The sequence below is a fragment of the Notamacropus eugenii genome, chromosome 3, assembly GCF_028372415.1.
Source record: "Notamacropus eugenii isolate mMacEug1 chromosome 3, mMacEug1.pri_v2, whole genome shotgun sequence".
Classification (NCBI taxonomy): domain Eukaryota; kingdom Metazoa; phylum Chordata; class Mammalia; order Diprotodontia; family Macropodidae; genus Notamacropus; species Notamacropus eugenii.
The window spans coordinates 359,888,088-359,897,419 of NC_092874.1; positions in this window are offsets into that span (position 1 = coordinate 359,888,088).

The following is a 9,332-nucleotide window of genomic DNA, read 5'->3' on the forward strand; positions in this document are numbered from 1 at the left end:
ATTATTCCTCTCTACGTATTTGTAGTTGGACTCCTAGATATTTTGTAGTTTTTTATTAAATCATTTTTTCATATATATTTCATAATAGAAAAAGTTGTTCCATGAAATATATTAAGTACACAAGGCCCTGAAGAAAGTGATTAAACCAATTATACTATACTATGTGAACAGGATATAAAATTGTTGCACAACAAGGAATTATGAAAGTGGCATAACTATATTTGCCTATAAAGAGACAGCAATTTTAGTAGTTTTTTTGGATAGTTCTGAGAATTAGGAGGAAAATAGGGGTTAGCGATACTAAAAAGGAAGAAAAAATAAAAAGCAAAGATCATCACCAGCATAAACAGAAGAGACCAGAAGAAAATTCAAAAGGAGGAAACAGACAAGAGGACAATATTGGAACTAACATGTTCAATATGAAATATACATAAATATACACACATGTATGTTTATTTTAAATGTATGTAAGGAAATGTTCATAATCTCATATAAAAGTCTCTTCTTTGTCTAGGGAAATGCTTATTTTTTTCAGATTCATAATAATAAAAAACAAACTCCAAAACTTTTAAATGAGGTATGAATTAGTGGTAGGGAAAGGCAGGCACTAGTTTTAGATCCTATAGAAGTCTGACTGTGAAAGGTAGGTAAGAGATGGAATAGTAGCTCAGAAGAATAAAAGGGTTGACAGAACTTGAAGTTTGTTGTTGTTTGAAACTGGAGAGACAAGGATGTGTATAGATAGAAGTAGATAGAGGGGAAGAAATGAATGGAGAGACACTAAAGATGCCCATTAATCAGTCAACTTTATTGTCTATCAATGTGTGAGAAACACGCTCACTTTAAACAAAAAACAAGACTTGTGAAATTAGAAAAGCCTTTGTTAATTTTTATGTTCATTCCCCTGCCCCTAAATGAATGGGCACTTCCAAATGGACTGCTACAATTGTTCAGACCAAATGCAAGCCTTTAATGCCCTGCTTTCAATTCGAATTTCCCACTTTGCTCTTCATTGGCTAGATGCAACCTCCTAAACTCTCACTTTATGTTCTCGTCTCTGATAGGCTGCCCCTCAAACAGCTCTTCAAGCATGCACACAAGTTTCTGACCTTTTACCTGATCAGGATCCTGTTTCTGCTAGGTGACAACTGTGATTAGCTGCTATCACTCAAAGCTGGGAGAAGTTTTAATCCTGTGGAAATGAAATTCCTTCTTTTGTTTCCCATAAATGTGATAAGTTCATATTGTGTCTTAATGTCCTGACAGAGGAAAGAGAAAGACATTTTAAACCATGCGTATGGGAACACTTGTCTTGCATAAATAGAGCTAATCTCAATCTGACCCCACTTAGAAAAGTAAAGCCCTTATACTGAATTCAAATGAAGCAATTTGAACCAGTATATTAGGTATACTACTCCCCACCGGCACAAAAAATTGTTACCTCCCCAGAACATACATATTAATCTAGTATAAAAGACCATTACCTTCATTAAGCATCCCCTGAAGAACACTTTGAAGCCACAAAATCTTACTGTAGTAAGACTGCCAAAAATTTTCAAGTTAGTTAACAGCATAATTCAGTCAAATGGACAAAATGTCATGAAATAGAATAAAACTCTTTTATGTGATTGCATTCCTTCTAAATGTGATTAAAGCTTTTGTTCATCTTCTTTCCAGTGGAAGTATACTTTTAGAATGACAAAGAAGCTGAAATCTAGAAAATCTCTAAAAGATCAAGATATATTTCCTGAACTGTGCTATCAATTATTTTTATTATTTAGTAAGAGGTCAGTTAGAGAAAGATTTGGTTGATATTCATCAGTTTCACCAGGATGTTCCTGCTATATGTGCAAAACTCAGAGCAAAAAAAAAAAAAAACAACATAATCATATAACTGTAATAAAACATTCAATGTGCTTTCATTTATTTGCATAAATTCAAGGTTTGGAGAAGGGGAAATTTCATGGATTCTAGGTGAGTCCACATGATTCACGGTTCCTTTAATTGGGCATCTGATTTTTATCTAGACAATTAAAATGAACCATTAAGTATTATTAGAATGGAAGTCAAATCAGTGAATGATAGAAAAGTAACCAATGAATTACTGGCATCCAAGAAAAAGTAGAAATTGAAAATACATATGAATCTAACAAATATATTTAGATGAAAACAAGATAATAACCATTATGTTATCCACTATTCTATTTGTTGTTGTTTGGTCATTTCATTCCTCTCCAACTATCTATGATGGCATTTGAGAATTTTTTTGGCAGAGATACTAGAGTGGTTTACCATTTCCTTCTCCAGGTCATTTTATACATGAGGCAACTGAGGCAAACAGGGCTTAGTGATGCTTAGTGACTTACACAGAGTTGAATAGCAATTATGTGCTGGAGGTCAAATTTGAACTCAACTCTTCCTGACTCCAGGCCCAATGCTCTACTCACTGTACCACCTAACTATAGCACAGAGCAAATATAGGGTTTTAGACTGAGATAAGTTTAAACATGTTAATTTTATGTATTAAGATGATGAGGTTATTTAGTAAATTGTTTTTCAAAAGAAGTAATATGATGAAGCATGCATACTCTTTTAAAAGATCTTCTGGATGAGCAAAATGACACATCTTTGAAACAGAAGATCAGTGCAGAGATGCAGCTAATTGAATTTTGGTACACCTGTTCATTACAGTGACAACTCCAAATCACTCTGGCTCTCACAGATTGACCAGCAATAGGTTCCAGGCCAAGCCCTATTTGGTCACTGTTTGCGCACAGGTTTTCTCAGAATGAATGCAAATAACAATTGTTTTTATTTTGGTCAGAAACCCTGAGGGTCTTCCCCTCTCAAATTGATTTTTTTAGAGGTCATTCTCTGGCTCATTTCCTATTAAACCTTAATCACTGAATGAGCATTAACTCAGTGAAACTGAGACCTGTTCAAAAACCTTAGCTCGAAAAGACCAAGCCCTTGCAACCTGGGTCATCGCCAATTGTTCTGATCTGTATCTGGCCACTGGACTCTGATAGCTCTGGAGGTGAAAGTAAGGGTGGTGACTTTGCACAGCCCTCCTTTGCTTAAATCCAATTCACTCTCATGTCTTGGCATCATCTCCCTGAAGTAATTGTCCTCTTCCAGAACAAAGGACAAACAATCGAAGCAGGCAACTCTGACAAATATGTTGGCTGACACTCCTCTCACTAAACTCTCTCTCTCTCTCTCTCTCTCTCTCTCTCTCTCTCTCTCTCTCTCTCTCTCTCTCTCTCTCTCTCTCTCTCACATATATACACACATACATACAAGCAAACACAGAGCCCTTCTTTGTAACAAGAAAGTTACAATCATACAAAAACATTCACACACTGGTCATCAGATACATAATCTAAGGTTATCATTGATTTCTTTATTAGTTAACTAGTGCACTTTCTTAATCTTTTTCCTTCTTGATCTCTTTGTGGCATTCAATAATATTGATCAACTTCTTCCTCCTAAATACTCTTTCCTCCCCATATTTTTGTTACAGTATTTTCTCCTGATTCTTTTCCTCCTATCTATATCAAAGCTCCTTCTCAGTTTCTTTTGCTGGATCAACTTTGTCCTACTCCCAACCAAGGATATCTGTCAAGGTCCTACCCAAGATTATAACTTTGTATAACCTTTCTCTTGGTAATCTCATCAACTTCTATCAGTTGTGCTACCATTTTATGTAGCTGATGCCTAGATCTTTATATCTAACCCAACTCTCCTCTGAGCTCCATTCTCTCATTTTCAACTAGCTGTTATATATTTCCAAGTGAATATCCCATTGGCATTTCAAATCCAACATAATCAAATTTTTAAAAATTCCTTTTAACTAAATCTCTCCTTTAAACTTTCCAATTTTTGTTGAGAACATCACTATTCTACTAATCACCTATATTTACAAGCTCAGTCTTTCCATTCTTATCCTTTCTTATATATATTATTAAAATAGCTTCTAATTGGACTCCCAACTTCCAATGTCTCCCCTCTCAAATCCCTTTCACACTTGACAGTCAAAATAATCTTGATGTTTCACAAATCTAACCATGTCACTCCCTGCCCAAGAATGTAAGTGGCTCTCTGTTGTCTCTAGGAAAAAATACAAACTTAGCTTGACATGTAAAACCCTTTACCATCCAGCTCTTTTCTACTTATGCCAGTAAGTTCCTCCTTTTATACACTCTATACTAGCCAAATTTACTATTCCCTGAACCCAATTTCTTTCTGAGCTTGGACCACAAGATAGTTCTTGTCACTCTCACCTTCCTGAAATTACTATGTTCATATGTCTGTTTCCATGTTATATTCATCTCCCACCCCCACCTCTTCTCTCTTGACCTCAGAGGAGTCAGGATTTTGAGGGGTTTTTGTTTTGTTTTTTGGCTTTGTATGCCCAGGGTCATGTAGCAGATACTTAATAATTAGTATTAGTAGACATTAATAATAATATAGTGGTATTACTAGTAGATACGTAATAATTGTGGAATTGGGTTAGATATATTCTAACCACTTAAACCTATTGGCTGCTCTCTTCAGTTTCTGAAATTCAAATAAATGTCATTGCATCTATATACATAATAATGGCAGTACAGAGTTATCTGCAGTTTGAAAAGGACCAGGACTTTTCTTCTACTCTGAAAATTATGCCACTGGTGACAGAATTCATGATTATGTTAACAACTATTTTTTCCAGAGCTATCATTTTCAGAAAATCTCCAAGTATATGAAAACCAATTACCTATCTCAATTTAATATCTTTAACATGAGACAATTGAGGTAGTTAGGTGGTACAGTTGACAGAGGCCAGGCTTGGAGTCAGGAAGACCCATTTCCCTGAATTCAAATCTAACCTCAGACACCAACTAGCTGTGTGACCCTGGGAAAGTCACTTCATACTGTTTGTCTCAGTTTCCTTATCTGTAAAATGAGCTGTAGAAGGAAATGCCAAATCACTCCAGTACCTTTGTCAAGAAAATCCCAAGTGGGATTAAGAAAAGTCAGACACAACGGAAATCAAGTGAACAAGTCCATTGCTATTTATTAACCCTAGCCTAAACAGAATCATCAAATATTGATTTCCAGAGAATTGTCTACACCCCACTTCTGCTGCCATGGGGATAAAATGTTCCTTTTCCCTTCTTGGGGCTCATGTTGCTATTTTTTTTCAAATGACATTTTACACATACAAGCCATTATAGATTTGTGGTTAGGTATTCATTTTTCTAATATTCTAAGTCCTTGTCTACTTTGTCTTCCCTTTTTCCTCCAATTTCCTTTTTAAGACAAACAAATAAGGTACATTATTGTCCATTAAGCATAGATGGATAATGCCCCTATGACCAAGTCAAACAAATAGACATGAAGAAAGAAATCTGATTTTGTTCTCTTCCAAAATAAAAGCTGTAAAACTGTATGTGAATATAGAGATACATACATGTAGATTGTGAAACCAAATATCCTTAGAGCATTGGTTCAAAATCATAATAGAGTTCTATTTTTCTGGCAGGGAAAATAGACAAATGACAAAGCAATTTTCACAGTTTTTAATGAGATCCCAAGGTACTTGTGTTTTTCTCAAAAGCAAAATCGTTGAACAGCTGATTGAAAGTAAAGCAGCTTCCCTTGAACTTTCTAGTTGTTTTCAACAAAAAATGAAGTACACAGGACATTGGACAAGCAGCAAATAATGCGTTTTCAAGTTCTCAGGAACATCAAGATTTATTATCAGGAGTTCAGTGCTGGTTAATGATATTACAGTGAATACTGAAAGGAGCAAGGAGTGATTTGCCACTTATTACAGAATTTATTTTAGTTACTTGTGGAGGGTCCAAGGAACTAAAATTGTTATTTTCTGAGTGAAATATTACATACCAGACATTAATAATAAAGGGACTGGAGCACTCAAACTCCCCTGGATTATCACCTATGCATGTAGTTCTGGAAAGGAATTGATGATTTGTTTCAGGGTTTCTGAATACTTGAGAGCAATAACACTGCCTGAGGCAGGACATCATACCTGCAGGCCACACAGAAAATGAGCCAAAAAATAGCCTTTAGATATCACCTGAAAGACCTGCACCAGTGAAGTCTTAGACTACTCACTATAACCCGTTCTCGACCCAGTTCAGGGATGAATTTTTATAAGATGATATCATTCACTTTCTTTTATATATTTAATCTTTCATAATGCCCTAATATATAAAACCAAAGATCCCAAGATTCATTTTGACTACATTTACCCATTATAAACAATATTACATGCAAATGAAAGAGTACAAAGCTTTCTTAACTCTCAATTCTCATGTCTTGGGACATTATAAATGCTGCCACCTTCAGGAAAAGAGTTTTACCCTACTGTCAACTACTGAAGGTGCATGTGTGTGTGTGTGTGTGTGTGTGTGTGTGTGTGTGTGTGTGTGTGTGTTGGGTTGGGTTTTTTTTTGCTTTTTAAAAATATATTTATACATTATTTTGCTTTAACAATGATTATTTCATCTTGTTAAGTTGGATTGAAATAGCTCTGAAATGAAATGCAGTTTTGTGGCTGAAAAAGATAACCATACTTTAATAAGCCCACAGTACCCTCTGGAGTATGATTTATTCAGTTTTGAAAGTGGTTTTTTACTTATACTCTGACTTTATGGAAGTTTGATTTACCACATTTTTAGTTTTCTTATTTATTATTTTTCAAAGGACTCCTTCTCTTTCTCCTCCTCCTTTATCTTTGTCATTGGTTCCTCCTCATTCTCTTTTTTTCTTCCCTGCATCTCTATCTCCCTTATCTTCCTTTCCTCTTTACACATCTCTTTGTCTCTCCCTCCAGTTTCTTCTTCTTCTCAGACCTTAATGATTGTTGTGACATTGTGACTGACCAAATTTCCAAAAGGACCTGTCTCAAAGGATTTTTCCCCTGGTTTCTGATACAGATAAATTTACAAAACAGTACATGCACCATCTTGTGGCTAAACCCTCATTCATTTTGTTGAAAATGTTAACTCCAACTACTTTCAACAACAATGAAAATAAATATCCAGAGAAAACGAAGCAATATTTAAGAGGCTTTTTGTTTGTTTGCTTTTTAATTCAAATTATTTGTTTTCAGTTTTCAACAATCACTTCCGCAAGTTTTAAATTTTCTGCCCTCCTCCTGTTCATCACTTCTTATAGCACAATAGTATTCCATTACATTCATATACCACAACTTGTTCAGCCATTCCCTAATTGATGGGCATCCCCATGGTTTTCAATGCTTAGCCACCACTAAAAGAATGGCAATAAATATTTTTGTACATGAGGGACCTTTTCTCATTTTTATGATCTCTTTGGGATACAGTCCTAGAAGTAGTATTGCTGGGTCAGAGGGTATTTTTATAGCCCTTTGGCCATAGTTCCAAATTGCTCTCCAGAATGGTTGCATCAGCTCACAGCTCCACTAACAATAAATTAGTGTTCCAACTCTCCCACATCTTCTCCAACATTTATCATCTTCCAGTTTTGTCATATTAGACATTCTGATATGTGTGATGTGGTACCTCAGAGTTGTTTTGATTTGCATCTCTCTAAGCAATAGTGATTTAGAGCATTTTTTCATATGACTATAGGTAGCTTTAATTTCTTCCTCTGAAAACTGTCTGCTCATATCTTTTGACCATTTATCAACTGGGGAATGACTTGCATTCTTTGTAAATTTGACTCAGTTCTCTCTATATTTTAGAAATGAGGCCGTTATCACACACATTACTTGTAAAAATTCTTTCCCAGTTTTCTGCTTCCCTCCTAATCTTGATTGCATTAGCTTTCTTTGTGCAAAACCTTTTCAGTTTAGTGTAATCAAAATTATCCAGTTTGCACTTGATAATGTTCTCTATCCCTGGTTTGGTCATAAATTTCTCCATTCTCCATAAATCTGACAAGCTATATATCTTGCTCCCCTAATTTGTTTATAGTATCAGCCTTTATACCTTGATCATGTACCATTTGGACTTTATTCTTGCATACGGTATCAGGCATTGATCTAAGCCCAGTTTCTGCCATGCTATTGTCCAGTTTTCCCAGTAGTTTTTGTCAAAAAGTGAGTTCTTATCCCAGAACCTGGGGACCTTGGGTTTACCAAACAGTAGACTGCTATAAACATTGACTACTGTGTCTTGTATACCTAATCTATTCCGCTAATCTACCCCTCTATTTCTTAGCCAATACTGAGTGGTATTGATGACTGATGCTTTATAATACAATTTGAGATCTGGTAGGCCACCTTCCCTAGTATTTTTTTTTCATTAATTCTCCTGCTATTCTGGACCTCTTGTTCTTCCAGATGAATTTTGGTATTATTTTTTCTAGCTCTAGAAAATAATTTTCTGATAATGTGATTGGTATGGCACTCAATAAGTAAATTAATTTAGGTAGAATTGTCATTTTTATTATATTAGCTCAACCTACCCATGAGTAACTGGTCTTTTTTTCACTTACTTAGATTTGACATTATTTGTGCGAAATTTGTGATGGTGTGCATATAGTCCCTGAGTTTGTTTTGGCAGGAAGACTCCTAAATATTTTATAATGTCTACTGTAACTTTAAATGGGATTTCTCTTTCTATCTGTTGCTGTTATTTAAGAGTTTTTAAGGGTTAATTGAACATAAATCAAATTACGATCTTTAAAACAAATTAGCAATTAAATTGTCCAGACCAAAGCAGAAATCCCTACTTCCAAGGAGCTCACAGTAAAATGCGGGTGACAATGTGATGCAAAAACTGAAGTACAAGCAAAATATATTAGAGATAATAATGGGATAACAAGATAAATTAAAGATAATCTTAGAGAGAAGGACTTAGAATTAAGTGGGGTTAGACAAAGATTCTTGAGGACATCTGTATTTTAGTTGGATGAGAAAGGAAGTCAGGAAATCCAGGAGAAAGAGATGAGGAAGGAAAACAAGGGAGGGCAGTCAGGAAAAAATTCATTGTCAAAAGATGGAATGCATTCCAACAGTGAGGAGAATTCTCACTGGATCACAAAAATCTGTGGTGAGTAGGACCAAAAAACTAAGAAGTGGCCAGGTTGTTAAGGACTTTAAAAGCCAAACAGAGGATTTTATATTTGAAATTGAAGGTAATCAGGGGTCAGTGAAATACACTGAATAAGTTATGAGCCTGAGTACCTGGAAGTGTGGTGGTTTCCTCAACAGTAATAGGGAAGTTAGGAAGAGGGGATAGTTTGGAAAGGATGATAATGATTTCAGTTTTGGAAAGGCTGTGTTTAAGATGTCTGTGTGTAAGTCCAAGCAAAGTACGATCTTTTGTAGTTTTTGT